Raw genomic sequence first — 19,402 nt, 5'->3', positions numbered from 1 at the left:
TTGATATGCTTATATTTCTCTTGAACTTTATTCTAACCACTTTAAATCATAAATTATTCACTATTTGTTTTTCAAATGAATCTTCCCTGGGTGTAAGATTTGGTGTTTCAGTGAACTTAATAACATTATCTGAATATCAATGACCATAGTTTACTGCTCATAGATAATTTATTAGTTTATTTTAAAAATTAAAACACAAGCAAGATTGCAAGTATTTTAAAGCAAGTATTTTTCATCACGAAGCCTTGGGGGTAACTTCTACTAGATTTTATATAGCATCACATTATGTTAGGAAATTTATTAGTGTTTTATTGCTACTGGAAATTATTGGTGGGTATATGTGCACAGGAGAGAAAGGCATACATTCTTTAATATAAATATAAATGTATAATCTAGAACCCTAGAACAACTCTAGTACATCTATTGTATGTCTAAGGAAAGAAACATGCAGGTGAGGCTAGAGAATGATGTCTATTTGCAGGTAATAGAGTGCGTGTATTCTAGTCTCAGAGTTAGATTAATATTTTACTTAGTGAATATCTTTGGCATATTTCTGCGAACACTTTAATTATAATCTTACCTTTTCACTTAAACTAGGATCTATTCGGTTAATTTGATAAAAGAAAGTAAAAATTATTTTCTTTCTCATAATGTAGCAAGCCCAGTGCTATTTTGTATGTGTGTGTGCTCTTCTGCCAAAAGGAAATGCTGTTAAGAAAGTATACAACATAACATGCAAATTTATATTCAAATGTGCTGGTTTAGATTGCTTTGAGAGAACTATATTAAGGTAAAGTGTGTGTGTGTGTGTGTGTGTGTGTGTGTGTGTGTGTGTGGTTTGTGTGTGTGCATGCGTATGTGAACCTAGCCACAACTAGCTTGCTAAAATAGAACAGATCAGCTTCTCAGCCATAGGCTGGAGATGAGCTGGAGATATCTGAGGTTCATTCAAGCTCTGACAGTATATCAGTGACTGTAGTCATATTGGAGGGTTTCATATTTTTATGTCTCATATTTTCACTGACTTGCTTTATTTGTAGAGCATGGTAATATAAGCTTTGTAAATTATTATTTAGTTACAAAAAACATATTGAGCCATAGTCTATAATTTGATAATTAGCCATAATAAAGCAATTTCTCAATTAATTTTTTATATCTAGAATTTTTCAAAGAGGCAACTGATGATAAAATTACATCTGATAAAACATCTCAAATTATGAGTAAAATCTTGAGAAATATATTGCGTATTTCAATCTGACTTTACAGTCTTAACTGTAAAGTGTCTCAAAAGCATATACAAAAAGGTACTGAAATTGTTACAAGAAATATATGCCACCAGTTTTAATGATGAGATACCTTGTACCCAGCAGAAATTTAAATCATTAAATTCTTCTTCCCTTAGTCAAAATTGGGGGGGAAAACTTAATTTAAAATCACTATGCCTATGTTTCTTATAAGAAATAGTCAATGGAGAATATTTTATTCATATGAACACAGCTTAGGACACATAGTATGTTAGAAGTGTTAACTTTTCAAAAAGTTACCATCACCATACCATAGAAGATAACTAGCCCTGGCCGGTTGGCTCAGTGGTAGAGAGTTGGCCTGGTGTGCAGGAGTCCTGGGTTCGATTTCCAGCCAGGGCACACAGGAGAAGCACCCATCTGCTTCTCCACCCCTCCCCCTCTCCTTCCTCTCTGTCTCTTCCCCTCCCGCAGCCAAGGCTCCATTGGAGCAAAGTTGGCCAGGGCGCTGAGGATGGCTCCATGGCCTCTGCCTCAGGTGCTAGAATGGCTCTGGTTGCAACAGAGCAACGCCCCAGATGGGCAGAGCATCGCCCTCTGGTGGGCATGCCGGGTGGATCCCGGTTGGGCACATGTGGGAGTCTGTCTGACTGCCTCCCCATTTCCAACTTCAGAAAAATACCAAAAAAAAAAAAAGATAACTAAGAAAGTAAAATTGAAAAAATAAAATTCTTGACATTGTCTCCAAATAACTATAAAGTTATTTGTATCTTAGATAAATTTGCAAATTTGTGTTCATATATGCTTTTGAGACACTTTACAGTTAAGACTAAAATAAACAAATTTGTGTTCATTTTAAAATTCAAAATGAATTTTAAAAGTTATTAAAATGTAAGTTCAAGTATATTTCAATTTGATAGAAACAATAGTTATTCTTCTAGATTGTAGACTAACAAAAAGATATGTGTTGTCTTTATGCACTAAATGGCAAGATGATTTTAAACAATTTATATGCTGAACAAAGGAACTGAGTGCTTCCAAAATAATAGATGGTAGAAAAAGAAAATAGTTACATCATGTACTAAATTCTAAGCAAATCTGAACCTCTCAGCATGCTTTTGTACTCCACCATCTGATATGTATATGTCATTGGGGAAAGAAAAACTAACAACATAAAATAAGATTGACTAGTTCTAGCAGATGCTACCTGTAAATGGAATTTTTGCTAGTTGAAATTCTGATGTGAAATGAGACAATTATCATTATCACACTAAAGTTTTCTCTTCTGAGTTATTTTTTAACATTCTCTAATTCTAAAAGTCTCTGTTAATTAAACAGCAATGACAGATCTGCATCTTCTTTAAATTGTTTGTGTGAGGCTGTCACACAAGAAGAAAGATTATATTTTAAACAATATGTTCAAGTGTAAAAATTCTTCAGCAAATTTTTAATGTTTAAAAAAATGGGAGAAAGTTTCAGGACTTTTGTAACTAATATCTTGGCAGTCGTTATCAGGAACTGGATAGTTCAGGAAGTTTGAAAAGATTTAAAAAATTTTTTTCAGAGGATAACAAAAACTAAATTATGCCCTGGATTATTCACTATACTTTACTTTTCCTCATTTTAAGTAATATTGATTAGCATGAGTATATTATATTAATATGACACAACACTAGAAACAAAAGAAAATTACCACGACATGACCAATCATGCGTTATCTCTGGGTTTCTGACACCACTCAGAAAGTACTGAAATAAGGTATTTATATCAATGATTTAAAAAATTCTAATTCAATATAATAATGGTCAATTTAGAATTTCAAAATTATTAAATCTATTGAGCTGGTAGAGTAAAAATAGTATATTGCTCAAATTATTTTTTTTAATTCATGGCATTCCTTGTTTTAAAAAAGAGTTTCCTTAACTCTCCAAATATTAGTCCAATAAATCTCAACCCAGTGTCATTACTGCATATGTTTACAATTTCTAACTGTGAAAAAATATTATTTTTAATATCAATTAAATCAAGAAAGAAGGCTTGTATTAGTTTTCTATTTCTTCTACAATAAATTACTGAAAACCTAGTGGCTTAAAACAACATAAAGTTCTTTTCTCTTACAGATCTGGAGGTCAGAAGTTTAAAATCAATTTCATTGAGCTAAAAAATTAAGGTTTGAGCAGTTCTGAATCCTTTTGGAGGCTCTGAGAAGAGAATTTGTTTCCTCGATTATTTCAGCTTCTAGTGGCTGCGTGTATTCCTTGGTTTGTGGCCCCTTCTTTCAAAGTATCAAGCCAGCCTCTCCTTCAGTCACCACATCATCTCTTTTCTCTCTGACCTCCTGCCTCCCTTTTATAAGGACCATTGTGATTACAGTGCACTAGTTTGGATAATCCCAGATAACAGCCTCATCTCAAATCCTTAGCACAATCATTCTGCATAGTTCCTTTTTCCACGCAAGGTAACAATCACAGGTTCTGGGAATGAGGACATAGATATCTTGGGGGAGAATTATTTAGCCTACCACAAAGGTAATAATAGTTTTCCTTTCATTACATATGTTCCATATATCTGACACCATAAGAAAATATACAAGTTGAGTTCAATTTTCTCTATCAAATTTGTACCTTCCCAAATTATTTTGGATATTGTCATCATACAAAGTGATTATAGTTTAGAGGAATTCAATTTGTTTCCATTCTACTGGTTCATATTTTACTTGAGATTTTTCTCAGCAAAAGAAAAATGCTAGAGAAACTTTTTGGGAGATTTTTGCCAGATGATAAACCTTAAACAGGGCTGAGAAGCCTATGGGTAGTTTTTTTATTGCCTCTAGAGCAGTGGTCCCCAACCCCCGGGCTGCGGACCGGTACTGGTCCGTGGGCCATTTGGGACTGGTCTGCAGAGAAAGAATAAATAACTTACATTATTTCTATTTTATTTATATTTAAGTCTGAACAATGTTTTATTTTTTTAAAATGACCAGATTCCCTCTTTTACATCTGTTTAAGACTCACTCTTGATGCTTGTCTCGGTCACATGATACATTTATCCATCCCACCCTAAAGGCTGGTCTGTAAAAATATTTTCTGACATTTAAACTGGTCCGTGGTCCAAAAAAGGTTGGGAACCACTGCTCTAGAGCATGTACCTGGGCTATCTGCTCACACTATGATTAGCACTGTTTAGATAAATATTTGTTTCCAGGTATGATATGCATTCCAGAGCATAGTTTTCCACAATAGTAAATTCAACAAATGATTATTGAATGCCTACTAAATAAGGATTAGGCAATATGTGGATCACTAAGGAACTGGCAATAAATAAATTGAACTTATATTTTAATGGAGGGGAAAAAACTACTTAAGTAAATAGGTAACAAGTGGAATGAACATTTTGAATGTACATGTAAGTGCTGTGGATGCATATAACAAGAGCATTTAACCAGATCTAGAGGTTCAGGAAGAAGTATTAGAAGCAAGGACACAAAGAGAGAAGGACAGAATGTTGTAGAGATTGTGAAATCATGACCTAGAATGAATAAAACCGAGACAATCCGAGGACTGAGAGATAAGAATTACAAAATAGCCAGGCAGAGTGAAAACAGGACAGAATGATGTAGGAAGGGATCAGAAAGTGGAGGGATCAGAAAGTTCACTTTTTTTTTTACTATCTTCAGGATAAAAAGAAGTCAGTAAGTGTTTGAAGGTCTAAAGCAGGAAACAAGAATTACCAGGTTGATATTTTGAAGCAATCACATGTTAGGGAGGAGACCATAAAGGAAAGGGTGCATCACAGATCATTCATCATCTCTTCAAATCTCACATCATTTTGCATTGTATGGATGTTATATTTCTGAGTTTGTCATAATTTAAATCTCCTTTGAATTATGGGAGCACTATTTTCCAGTAGCTCAATGAAAACATATTCCCCTCAGTTTTAAACAGATGTCCTGTGTATACAGTGTATACAGTTAGAACGAGTCATTTTTGCTTCACACTTGCATTTTTTTCCTGTTACATATTCAATAGGAGAACTGTTTTTGAATAATTTGGTCCACAGAACTACTTCTCCCCGTCCCAAATCCCCTGTCTCTACAGGACGTCTCACCCCTGTGCCTAGACTCTGGGGTTTGACCTCCACCCAGGTGTGCTGTTGCTGCTCGAAACTTTTTAGCTTTGCCCTCACGTTGGCTGTAGGTGACCTGCTAGTACTAGATCAACCAGTCTCACAGGATGCCTCTTCCAGAAGGCCTAGCATAATGAACATGATGATGTCACCCTTGTTATATTATTCTTGACTTTTGGTGACTCTGGGGGCTCCTGCTGCAACCAAAACAAAAAAATCACGCTTAATGTTATTTATTAAAATGGGACCATCTGGGTGCTGGGAAAACAGTAGTGCAGAAGGACAAGATCTCAGCTTTCATAGATTTTACATTCAAGTCAAGAAAAAAATAAACAATGGGATAGCCAGAGAGATGCTCTCTCATAAGGTGTCAAGTATATAACCTGTGACATAAGTACTGTGAAGAAAATGAAGCAGGGTGAGTTAAAAACTAAGTAGAAAAAGGTTTGCAGTTGAGGTGGTCAGGAAAAGCCTGAGGGCACAAAAGTCCCAGCTGAGGGGAAGAGCACACAGGTCTAGGTCCTGAGACAAACAATGAGCTCAGATAAGAACAGGAAATTGAGCCCTGGCTGGTTGACTCAGTGGATAGAGTGTTGGCCTTGCGTATGGGCATCCCGTGTTTGATTCCCGGTCAAGGCACACAAAAGAAGTGACCATCTGCTTCTCTCTCCATCCTCTCTCCCTTTTCTTGCTCTTCCTTTCCCACCAGCCAGTGGCTCCATTGGTTCCAGCATTGACCCTGGTGATGAAGATAGCTGGGTTGGTCCAGCCTGTCAGCCTCAAGTGCTAAAAATAGTTTAGTACTGGAGCATCGGCCCAAGATGGAGTTATCTACCTTCCACTCACCTAAAAAACAAAACAAAACAAATAAACAAGCAAAGAAACAACAGGAAGTTGAATGAAAAAGGGCAGGGAGTGAACCAGAGATTAGTGATAGGAGAGACAGGTGAGGTAGGGCTGTGAAGGCCAGACAAGGAGACAAGATTATACTTTGTAATAGAAACCAGCTCTTAGATGATTTGAGCTGGATAGTGATATGTTCTGCTTTATGCTAGAAAAAAATTGGTGCTACCTTCTGGGTGGAAAGTGAGCTTTGTAGGCAAAAATGAAAGCAGCGAGACACGTGTGAAGTACTGAAAGATTCTGTGTTTAAATTTCTGTGTAAGGTCATTTATATATTTCAAAGTCTAGCAATAATACGGAGAAACTGTATTTCAAGTTGATCATAAGATTATAAGATACCAGGAATATTAAAATCTCCTGCTCTAGTTGCTTATGTACTTATAACAGCTGTTCCTCTGCACCTCTTTGTAGTGAACCAAAGAGCACGGAAGTCCTTGCCCAAGAGCTGAACTCAGAGAGGAGGAGCTCTTGCAAGTCATGCATTCAAAGCTTCAGTTGTCTTTTTAAATGCGAAGTGACTTGGATCTGAGTTAATGAAGTGGGGGGCTGCACTAACCTCAATTTCTGGGCATCAGACAAATCTTGGAAGGTTGTTTCTTTTCCCCTGACATGGAAGAGAAACAAAATGAAGAAACAAAAAAGGAGGAGGAGGGCTGAGCAACTTCATAGGAGACTGAGCATAATTTGAGAAAATGACACAGGAAGCTTTTTTGTGTGTGTTTAAGAACGAAGATGCCCCATTCATTCTCCATTTCAGATTGAGTTCATTCCTGCAATGTAAATTCTCCGTCTCATAATTTCACTTGTCTAGTAAGTAAGTTTTTGTGTTACTTAAGGAAGTTAGCTGAGTTAGGAAAAATAACCAAGGGATGATAAAATGATTCTTAAAATTAATATACAAAATAAGCCTCTGAAAACTTACAGAAATATTGAGGACTGGCCAATCCAAAACTTGATGGACAGAGACTTGAGTTGTGGTGGTTGACACGCAACACAATATACAGAGATGTGTTGTAGAATTGTGCACCTGATAACTGTATAATATTGTTAACCAGTGTCACCCCAATATATTCAATCGAAAGCAGAAAAGATAATATATTGGATCTTAAACAGCAAGTTTCCCCTACCTGTTTACTGTTTTCCCCCAGAATTAAATATATGTATGTATATATTTTGAAACAAAATAATTTTAAAGTTAATAATAATAAAACACACTGCAAACATTGTTCAAGTAATAACCTTAAACAAGACATTAATAAAATCAATAAACTCTTAAAATAAAAGGAATCCAATTCTTCAGCTAAATTTCCCCTAAAATATAATACCTTATGCCAATGGCCCTTGAGTTCTTAAGAACAAATTATTAAATTCTATACATGCAGTAAGAATGGTGTTTCTCATATTTTTTGTTAATTTATATGATACCTACACACAGTCCTTTCTAGGAGGTATATTTATATTTGAAAATGCCACGAATGACTCACAATATAAACTTTCACGTGTTTTGCAATCCTAAGGACATCCCTGATCATTCATGTGAAGCAATTTGACATCTAAAAATAATGATTTCTTACCACATTTAACAAAATCCTACCAAACCACCTGGTAACATGAATAACTTGCATTTATATATCATTTTATAATTTCTAAAGTATTTGCACATGTATTATTCATTATTTTATTTAATAAACATATACTGGTTGCATAATATGCATACAGTGCAAATTTGACCCAAACATAGGCAAAGTTAGTGTAAAATTGTGGTGTAAGGGTGGAAGTGAAAGGTGGAAGAGATGGCCCTTACTTAGTAAAAAAAGTTGTGCAACATGAATCCTGAGTGGTCTATTTAAAAATAAACCCTGATCACATAAAGTAAGATTTAATGCTAAATGAGGCCTGTTTTATATGGGCAGCCCTAGATAAACTCTACTGAGAGTTCTGCATATTGCTGCTACATAATTTTCCATGTATATTAACAGCCTTCCTGAGGAAAGCAAAACACTTTTAAATCATTCCATTTGTTGCAAAACATTACCTTGGTCTAACTCACAGGTTAGTTAAGCACATAAAAATGTAATGTTCCCTAAGGGTAAACAAAACAAAACAGAATACCATAAAAATGATGAGGTTCAGTTTGACATGGTTCCTAGGAAAAAGGGAGGTTTCCGGAGGAAATTGTTTTCAGGCCAGCTGCAAGGCACTGTGATAGAGATGACTGCTTTAACACAGCAGTTTTCAACCTTTTTAAATATCATGGCACACATAAACTAATTACTAAAATTCTCTGACACACCAAAAAATGTATTTTTTGCCAATGTGACAAAGAAAAACAGGTATAATTTTGACTCATTCACACCAAACGGCTATTGTTGTGTTGCCTGTTGTCATTTTTTATTTGACAATCTAAGGGAAAAGAGGTCAGTGCCCCTGACTAAATAGTTAGGAATTGCATGTTTTAAAAATTCTTGCAGCACACCAGTGTGGCGGCCGTGGCACATGGGCTGAAAATCGCTGCTTTAACACGATTTCAGAGGCAGTTAATGAGCAAGAGAGGCTAGAAAACCCCAGAAAGTGAAAATATAGTGAACTTAGAGTCTTAGCTTTCATTTCCAAGGATCGTGCTGTAAAAGTGGTTCCTCACAATGTAAAACTGTGAGGTCAATGCTTTATCCACTGCGCCACCACAGGTCAGGCCGACAATGTAAAACTGAACTAGATTTATAGTTTCCTTTCTCGTTTTGTGCTAATGAACTGTACCAGGCATTTATTCTGTTTTGACATCAGTGTTTCCCATCCATTTTGCCAACTGATCTACACACAGCAGGTAAAGGATACTGCTGCTGAGGGTAAAACCAGTGATGGTCACCTTTCAGCCACCCGCAGCATCCTGGTTTTCATCTAGCCCCTGAAGAAGGGCGGGGGTGAGGTGCCTGCCATAGCCCTGGGGGTAGAGGATGTTAGTTACGATCAGCACCAGGAGTGTGAAGCGCAGGGGAGTGCAAACCATGCCCAAGGCAAGGGATTTGATTCTTTTGCCAAGAGAAAAATGTCAAAAACCAACCAAGAAGGTCAGAGCTATATAGCAATTATACAAGGGATGAAAAGCAATGGTAAGAACTAAGCCAGAATGAAGGAAACTGCCTTGAATTTGCCCATTCATTAGCTTAATTACAGAATGTTGGCAGGTACCTACCTTGTGTTCGTATCTGCACGAGGCGATGCTATGCTGCCACGAGAATAAACTGGTCTCGCCAATCTCGTTGAAAAGCGGAGACAGACACTGAAAAAAAATGCAAGATTATGAGTTACGTGAAGGAAAATACAAAGGGCTGTAAGAACGTGTAATGGGAAGGGGATAACCTAGTCTGAGTCATTATAGATAGCAGTGAAATTTTTGCTGAGACTAAGAGAATGAGTATCCTTCCTTCTTTCCCTCCTTCCATCCTCCCTTTCTTTCTCCCTTCTTTCTTACCTTCTTTCCTCTTTCAGTCCTATCTAATTAGTAACATTAACATAACATAAAATTGCAGAGTGTCTGGCACATAATAGGCTCCTAATGAATATCTGTTTTAAGAGTAAAAATGATTGCTGGACTCCTAGTACCTTCAAGACTGAGTACACTGTCCCATTTCTCCCTCGTCCTCTCTATCGCGCCCTATTACAACTAAACTTCCTGAACATGCAACATAAAGCAGGGGAAGCCTCTGAAAGGAGGAAAGAAGGCGGACTGCTTAAGGACTTGAAGAACACCCTGCAGCTGTGTTCCCTGACTCTCCTCATTGCCTTCTCCCAGATAGGCTCCTACAGGAAAGACCTACTGGCCATGGGGGATTGAGACCAGGATTGAAGCTGATCTCGCTCTGTATCTTCTCTGTGTAAGTAAATCATGGCTCCATCCAGTGCTTGACTGCCTTTTATTGTCCTTGCTGATTCCAATACCAAATGCAAAGGGCAGAAGTGTTTCGAGTCCTCCCCGGGGTAGGTAACAGATTCAATTTTTTTTTATTGTGATAAAATGCAGATGACATAAAACTGATCACTTAATCATTTATAAATACATAATTCAATGGCATTAAATATATTTATATTGTTGTGCTACCATCACTATCGTCCATCTCCCAAATCATACAGTTAAGCATTTTTGGATTTGCTGCAACATTCAAATGGTTCGACTGCTTTTACCATTTTTACAAATTGATTGATATGCCATTTCCTCTTTATTTCTCCTCATTTACTTTTTTCTGAATAGCACAAGGGTTAGGCTTTTCTGCAAAGGGTATAATTAACACATTTGTGTGTGTGTGAACACTGTTGAACTGCTTTCTCTTGTTCATTCAGATTTAACATTAAAGGGCCTCAAGGCCACATTGGTAATGAGATTCACGTTTTGAAGGCTGCATTAGTATAGTAACGTATTTCATGCTGTTGTTCCATAATTTGCCTAATCAAATAAAATGAGATCAAGCATTTTATTGGAAGGATCCAACCTCTTCATTCATACAAAGTTATACTTAGCTAATCACAGAAGAAAATATTCTTTCCCCAGGTTTTTGTTCGCATTTTTAAGCTAGTTACAAGATTTAATCAGTGTATTCTATTCCTTTCTTAAAATCTAGTGAGAACATTTTTCCTAATAAGTAAAACTAAAATAAGGAGAACAGTGTTTGGGGATTAATAAATTAATTAACTAGTTAAATCAATAGATATTTATTGATTCTGAATATACATCAGGTATCTTATTGGTCATTATTCACAGCAATGAAAGAGACAGAAACATGATCCTTGCCTTTCATGGAGCTTACTATCTCTATAGCTGCTATAACAAATTACTAGAATCCCTGTGTCTTCAAACAACACAAATTTAGAATTTTGTCTAGCTTCTGGTCAAGATGGTGGTATAAGTAAATGCAAAACTCCAATAGTTCCACAGCCACATCAGAATTACAGTTAAACTACAGAACAACCGTCATTCAGAACTGCTTGAAAAAAATCTAGCTGAATAAAAGTCCTACAACTAAGGGAATTAAAAAAAGTCACATCAAGACTGGTAGCAGGGGCAGAGAAATAGAACAACAGGCTGGTCCCACACCCATGCGTGGTGGATAAAAACCTGGAGGGAGATCATGGTTGCAGAGATTCTTCCTAAGGAGCTAAGGGTCCTAGGCCCACACCAGGCACCCCAACCCAAGGTACCAGTAACAGGAAGAGAAACCCCATAACTTCTGGATGTAAAACCCAGCAGGGAATGAGGCTGGGTGAGATGGACTTTGCAGGAGCCCCACTCAGTTCCTCTTAAAAGGCTTAGGCACAGAATTACTCAGACTCACTTCCTCTGAGCTCCTGCTCTGGGGCAGCAGCTTGAAAGGCACTAGGGACATGTGGAGAGGAACTGAACTATCTGGCACCAGGATGAGAGCTGGAGAGCAGCTTTCTCCTGGACAGAGGTGCTGACAGAGGCCCTAGTTCCTTTGCTGAGCCCTCCTCCACAGAGCTGCAGGTAGGCACCATATGAGTCTCCATCAACATGGCTATCACTGTTTGCCTCACTCTTGTGATTCCTTGAGACTTCACCCCACCAACTTTCAGATCCACCCAAGCTGTTTCCAGTGAAACAACTTTTCCTTATGAATGACCTTTCTTGGCTCAGGCTTCAAACTTTCCTCAAATCTCTCAAACAAGCAGCATCTGACCTCAGTGTGCCCGTACTTCTAGTTAAGTGGCCAAGGGGCCCCAGGCCTGGTACTAGTAGCAGGTGGCCTTAGATCACAGCTTGGTGGCTCCTGGGCATCTCCAAGCCCAGCACCAGTAGCAGCCATCTGTAGATCACTTTGCAGCTCATGCCAGGCGGCCCTGGACAGAATACAGGCAGATGCTGACCTTGGCCTGCACTTCCCAGGAGGTCCCTGAGCCAGTGCACCTGGTGGACAGCTTCGGACCATGTCAAAATACCCCCAGCCACCTCCACAAGTAACACACTTAAGGAGATGAGTCGGTCTCCAGAGCCCTGCTCAATGAAGTGCTGCTCCATGGGCTGTGCCCCTGCACAGCTGATCCTCCATGGAACTTGGGTTGCAGCCAGCCCTTGCAGCTGAGAAGCCTGGGGGTAGTTTCCTTTACTGAGGTGCCAACAGCAATCAAGGCTTACATTCAACAGGAGGGCTTACACAGTCCTCACAGGGGATGGGGGCACACCTGGAGTGCCTAGCTCTGGTGAACGAGGAGCCTATGCCACTGGACCTTACAGAATATCTACTATATAAGGCCATTCTACCAAGCCTGGGAGATAGAGCAGCTCTACCTAATATATAGCAATAAACACAGAAATGCTTCCAAAATGAGGAGACAGAGAAATATGTCCTAAATGAAAGAACAAAACTCCACAAAAAGGACAAAAAAAAAGAGGAAAAAGAAGAAGAACTGAACAAACTGGAGACAAACAACCTACTAGATACTGAGTTCAAATTATTGGTTATAAGGGTGCTCAATGCACTTAGTGAGAACTTCAACAGCATAAAGAAAGGGCATGGAAACCATTAAAAAAAAGAACCAGTGAGAAATGAAGGCTATACCACTAACTGAAAAAAATTTTATAGGGAATCAACAGTAGAGTAGATGAATCCAAGAATAAAATCAGCGATTTGGAATATAAGGAGGCAAAAATCATTCAATCAGAACAGCTAAAAGAAAGAAGAATCCAAAACCAACAAGGATAATGTAAGAAAGCCTCTGGGACAACTTCAAGTGCACCAGCATTTGCATTATGAAGGAGAAGAGAGAGAGCAAGAAATTTAAGACCTGTTTGAAAAAAAATAGAAAACTTGCCCAACCTGGTGAAGGAAATAGACATACAAGTCCAGGAAGCACAGAGAGTCTCAAACCAGATGAACTCAAAGTGGCCCCCACCAAGACACATCAGAAGTAAAATGCCAAATGTTAAAGACAAAGAGAATTTTAAAAGCAGCAAGAGAGAAGCCACTGTCCTGGAGGCAGCCAGAGCAAGGCTGAGCAGTGCTGAGCTTTGTGTTGTGCTCTGTGCTGCCCAGACTAGTGAAGAAGAGTCATGATGGCTGAAGGGGACCCAAAGAAACCAAAGGGCAAGATGTCTATTTATGCCTTCTTCGGTGCAAACATGCAGAGAGGAACACGAGAAGAAAAACTGAAGGGTTACTGTCAATTTTGCAGAATTTTCCAAGAAATGCTCCAAAAGGTGGAAGCCAATGTTGAGGAAAGAGAAATCTAATTTTGATGAGATGGCAAAGACAGAAAAAGTTTGCTAAGATTGTGAAATGTAGTGTTATGTACCAGCTGAGGGAGGCAAAGTCTATTGACCCCCAAAAGCCAACATCTGGATTCTTTCTCTTCTGTTCAGAATTTTGCCCCAAGATCAGATCCACAAACCCTGATGTCTCTATTGAAGATGTGACAAAGCAGCTGGGCGAGATGTGGAATAACTTAAGTGACAGTGAAAAGCAGCCTCACAAAAATAAGGCTGCAAAGCTGAGGAAGAACTATGAGAAGGATGTTGCCGACTATAACTCTAAAGGAAGTTTGATGGTGTAAAGCGTCTTGCTAGAGTTGCCCAGAAAATGATGGAAGAGGAAGAGGAAGAAGAGAAGAAGGAGGAGGAGAAGGAAGATGAATGAAAAAACCTGTTTGTATCCTTGAAAATACCTTAGAGTAGGGGAGCACTATAATTGACACAGCTCTTACTTGAGACGTGTCTGTTGCCCTCATTATGATTAATTACAGTTGAATCATGATCATATGTAGTCTCTCAAAGTGCTCCAGAAATTGTCAGTGATTTACATGCAGTGGATATGCGTATCTGGAGCACCCTGAAACTGTATCAAAGTTGTTCAGATTTCCAAACATTTTTTAAAATGAAAAGGTTCTCATATTCTCCTCACTCTGTGTACTTTGCTGTTGGTGTGGCAAGGCATTTAAAGATGTTTCTGGCATTTGATTTTTTAAAATCTCTAAGGTGGTTATTGGCTGGAAATCCTGTGTTATCAACTGTACATACCTATACTTTGTAAAAAAAAATAACAAAACCACTGAGACAAGCTCATGATGCTCTCTGCTTGGTGTTGAGGATGTAGGAAGGATGCCTTCTGGAGGGGCTGTAGCTCCGGGCATGCACTCTGAGTCTGGACCTGTGGACACTGCAGTAGGCATCCATTTAGCTTCAGATTGTCCTGTTTTTGTGTATAGTAACATAGCATTCAGGCATTCTTAGCTGTGGAAAGGGGGAGAGTATCAGCCGGTAAAAGAAGTGTTGGGATCTTTTTAAATAAAGTGCTGTAGGCTTCAACTGTTTTTAAACAAACTACAGTTCTTTGTTAACAAAGCGAAGAGCCACTGCATTAATGAAAGTTCAAGAACCTTCTGTACTATACACAGTTTGCAGCATTTTGTTATTTATTTTTTTAATGTTTAGAATGCTGAAATTTTTCTGGAGTTAAATAAACAGTATTACATTTTTTAAATTTTATTTCATTAATTAATGAAAGCAACAAGAGAAAAGCAGTTAGTTTCTACATGGGAACCACCACAGGATTATCAGCTAATTTCTCAGCAGAAACTTGGCGGGCCAGAAGAAACTGGCCAGAAATATTCAAAGAGATAAAAAAGGAAGGACCTACAATCAAGATTACTGTACCCAGCAGAGCTATCATTTAGAACCAAGATTTCTAGGCAAAGAAAGCTAAAGGAATTCATCACCACCAAACTAGTGTTACATGAATGATAAAAGGGTCTTATTTAAGAAGAAGAAAAAGAAGATAAAAAATATGGACTATAAAGTGGCATAAATATATATCTATCAACATTTGAATCTAAAAAACAAAATAAATGAACAAGCAGAACAGAAACACTCATAGATACAAGGAACATTTGACAGCTGCCAGGTGGGAGAGTGGTTAAGAGGATAGGTAAAAAAAAAAGGAAAATATTAAGAAATACAAATTGATAGTTACAGAATAGTCATGGGGCTGTAAATACAGCATAAAGAGCAGAGTCAGTAATATTCTCATAACTAAGTATAGTGTCAATTGGGTATGAGATTTATTGAGATGATCATTTAGTAAGTTATGTAATATATAATCTTTGTAGTGTACACCTAAAATTAATACAGGGGTCCTCAGGTTAAGACAGTCTCGACATATGACAGTTTGGGTTTATGATGCTCACTTCCATAAAAACGTAAAGAAATTGAGATGTGAGTGTTTCAGCTTACGCCATTAGCATTGTATTTACGGACTACGTGGGCAAACTAGTTTGGTTGTGTGCAGTGGAAGAATAGGCAGTAATGCGGTACGTTTGTGTTTTTATGTTCTAAATTATGGTTTTACAATGGTGTTAGGAGAGGTAGGTGACTTAGGCTAGGGCGTGTTTCGATTTACACAAAAATTTGGGTTACATCACTGTCATAGGACTGGAATTGTGTTGTAACCCGAGGACCCCCAGTATAATATTGTATGTCAACTGTAACTGAAAAATTAAAATTTATTTAAAAACCACAAATTTATAATCTTACTGCTCTGTATGTCAGAAATCTGACTGCATTCCTTCTGAAGGCCATAAGTGAGAATCTATTTTTTTCCTGTTATAGGCCTCAGGTCTCTATTGTTTTGCTGGCTATCACCTAACTACCATTCCCACTTACTAATGGCCATGCACATTTCTTGCCTATGGTTTTCTTCCTCCATCTTCAAAGCCAGCAATGGCAAGTTAGATCTACCTACTTTGCATCTCTTTGACCTACTCTTTTGCCTTTCTCTTCTACTTTTAAAGAATGATTTGATTGGGCCACTTAGATAATACAAGATAATCTTATTCCAAGGACCTTAATCTTTTTTAAAAATTTTATTTATTCCATTTTTAGGGAGGAGAGAGATAGAGAGAGGAAGAGGAGGAGCAGGAAGCATCAACTCCCATATGTGCAAGCCCAGGGTTTCGAACCGGCAACCTCAGCATTCCAGGTTTATGCTTTATCCCATTGTGCCACCACAGGTCAGGCCCAAGGACCTTAATCTTAATCCTGCTTGGCCAGTTAGCTCAGCTGGTTAAGTGTGTCATCTCTGAAACAACAAGGTTTTGAGTTTGATCCCCAGTCAGGGCATACATGGGAGGCAACCAAAGAATGCACAGGAGTGGAACAACAAAAGAATGCTTCTTTTCCTGCTCCCCTCTCTCTCCCTTCTTCTCTCTAAAAATCAATAAAAATTAAGCCCTGGCCAATAGTTTGGTTAGTTCAAGAATTGTTCTGGAACAAGAAGGTTGCTGGTTCAATTCCCCAGTCAGAGCTTATACCAGAAGAGCTTGATGCTACTGTTCCTCTTGCTCCCTGACTCTCTCTCTCTCGCTCAAAAAACAAAACAAAACAAAAATTCTTAATCCTATCTGCAAAATTTTTTCTTTTTCTTTTATTTATTTATTTATTTATTTTTATTTTTTGGCATGTAAGGTAACATATTCTCACTACTAGAGAAAATTAAATTGGAAAGTTAGACCAGTAAAAATATTTTTGAAATAAATTTATTTCAAGTAACAGTTTAAATTTTTATCATGTGCTTTGAGAATGAAACTAAATTAAAAATTACTCAAATTTTAATAATGGCATTTGAAAGTTTATATTAGTCTTAATTTCAAATAAGCCTATTTTATTGAAACCCAGGTAGAAAAATTATTTTTTTCCTCATGCCAACTAAAGTCTTTTTTCTGATCATCTTGGAAGGCTCAACATTTCCAGGTTCCTTATTTAGAGCCAGTTCACCACATCCACCATATATTTTCCTAATTCTTAACTATTGATTTAAAATTTTTTTTTCAAGGCTAAAGAACACATTAGAAGATATCAAGTCAATCACAGTTAGAACCATTCATACAGACACACACACACACACACACACACACACACAAACACCTTGGAGATATTATATTGCAGACTTGATTTCAGACCACTGCAATAATGCTAATATCACAGTAAAGTGAGTTACACAACTTTTTATTAAGATTTTATTTACACTATATGGTAATCTATTAAGTGTTCAAAGGTATTATGTTTGAAATGTACATACCTTAATTTAGTACTTTATTGCTAAAAAATGCTAACCATCATCTGAGTTCATTAGCAAAATGATGCTAATAGATTTACTTGATGCAGGGTTGCCATAAACCTTTAATTTGTAAAATATGCAGCATCTGCAAAGGTTAATAATGTGAAGCACAATGAAACAAGGTATGTCTGGTGTGTCTGTGTTTGTATGTTTGTGTGTGTGTCTGTGTATAGTTTTCCAGGATCATAAACAGCTTTATAGCAGTTAAGAATACCTCTCTCTCCTGGAAGGCTGTTTTGAAATCTGACAGAAAATCTTCAACATGTGTATTCTCTAGAACCAAATAGGTTTATTTTAAGTTTATAAAAGAGAAAAAAATAGATATATAAAGAAAAATATATCCATATGATATAATATTGCAGCACATTAATAATAATAAAATATTGGAACCCATCTAAATAAGGTATTGGTAAAAATAAATTTTGGGGTGCATATGATATATTGAAGAAAAATACTTGATCACACAAAAAAATGTGTATACCATATATATATATATGTGTATACATATATTTGTTTCTTTAAAAGAAGTAGATTATAAAATGTAGATATTCTACACTTTCATCATAAAAACAACTGAAATTACATAATAAAAATAAATGCAGATAAAGACTTAAAAATATAAAATTTAGATATAGCAACAAATGTGCAACAGAAAGTTGAGTAGTAATACTGAATGGTGGCATATTCTGTAACATTATATTTTTAAAATTTCTAATTTTGTTCAAAAGCAACTATATTTCCAATTATGATGTCCTTTGAATTGTCATCTCAGATGTAGCCATTTGTAAACATTCATAATGAAAGAAAATAAGGAAATTAAAATTTAACAGGGTACGATACAAAGAATACAAAAGTGAGATGAAGAGGGAATTGAAGTGAGTTAAGGTAAAAATTAGAAAGAATTTAATAGCTTGATCAAATATCAACATTATCAGAATAAGTGCTATAGAATATTTAGTCACATGAACTTAAAACATAGAGAAACTCTTTATAAATTAAGAAAAGAAACAATGATGAGCTTGAAAGTTCTCCTCTTCAACCTACTCACCTCTCTTAATCTAATAACTATTGGTAAGAAAAAATTTTCTACAATTTACTGATCTAATAGCCTTTTATTCAGCAATTTGTGAGTTGGTTAACATGTACTATAGCAGAAAGTAGCTCCAAATTGATGTACAAGGCAAGAAGATTTTATAGATCAAAGTGAGAAGGAACTAGAAAGTCATACTAGGCATTTGCTGATTGGTTAAAGCAGGGTTACTTTCTTATAGGAAGCAAAGTAAAATTTTAGAATAAGCCAGGTAAATTGGGCTGAGCAGGCAACAGCTGACTGGTTGACCTAGTTCTTACTTTCCTGGGAGAGCTGAGCATATAACCTTAGTTAAGGTTGGCTTTGCTGATGTGAAGCCTAGTGTGAGAGACTCCATCTTAGGCCTATTTTATATATTTTGTTTTAATCATTAGACAGGTCTCAAATTGATTATCATTTTCTCTTGGAAACTGTCCCTGATCTTTCATATACCCCTCTCATATGCTCTTCTAGACCCCTTTACTTCTCCTATCATAAATCTATGCTGCAGTGTTTTTTTTTAGTTTCTTGTCTATTGTTCTCTGTAGAATTGTAAAAATACAATCTCAGGATTTGAGGATTTTTATTATTCTTAATTATCACATATGGCAAATCTCCCAATAAGTATTTGTTGAATAAATTAAACATATAAAAGTGAGTACTACAATGCATGGAACAACTGGAAAAAAAAGACAACAAATGGAACAAAAGCTGTAATCTAAAACACATTTGAAGAGAATTTGCTCCAAAACAAGACCTGAGTATATAGATATAAGATCTTATTATATTCTTGGTAAAATAAATAAGTGGTAAAGGAAGAAAGAAAGAGAGAGAGAGGAAAAAAGGAAGGAAGGAAAGAAGGAAGGAAGGAAGGAAGGAAGGAAGGAAGGAAGGAAGGAAGGAAGGAAGGAAGGAAGGAAGGAAGGAAGGAAAGAAGAAAGAAA

At 36.9% G+C, this 19,402-nt stretch overlaps 1 pseudogene; it reads left to right on the top strand.

Annotated features, from left to right (window-relative positions):
• The first annotated feature begins 13,335 nt into the window (after positions 1-13,335).
• Positions 13,336-13,915, top strand: LOC136405975 (high mobility group protein B3 pseudogene; annotated as a pseudogene).
• The last annotated feature ends 5,487 nt before the right edge of the window (positions 13,916-19,402 follow it).

The sequence above is a fragment of the Saccopteryx leptura genome, chromosome 5 (assembly GCF_036850995.1).
Source record: "Saccopteryx leptura isolate mSacLep1 chromosome 5, mSacLep1_pri_phased_curated, whole genome shotgun sequence".
Lineage (NCBI taxonomy): Eukaryota > Metazoa > Chordata > Mammalia > Chiroptera > Emballonuridae > Saccopteryx > Saccopteryx leptura.
This window is presented reverse-complemented; position numbering and strand designations above follow the sequence as displayed.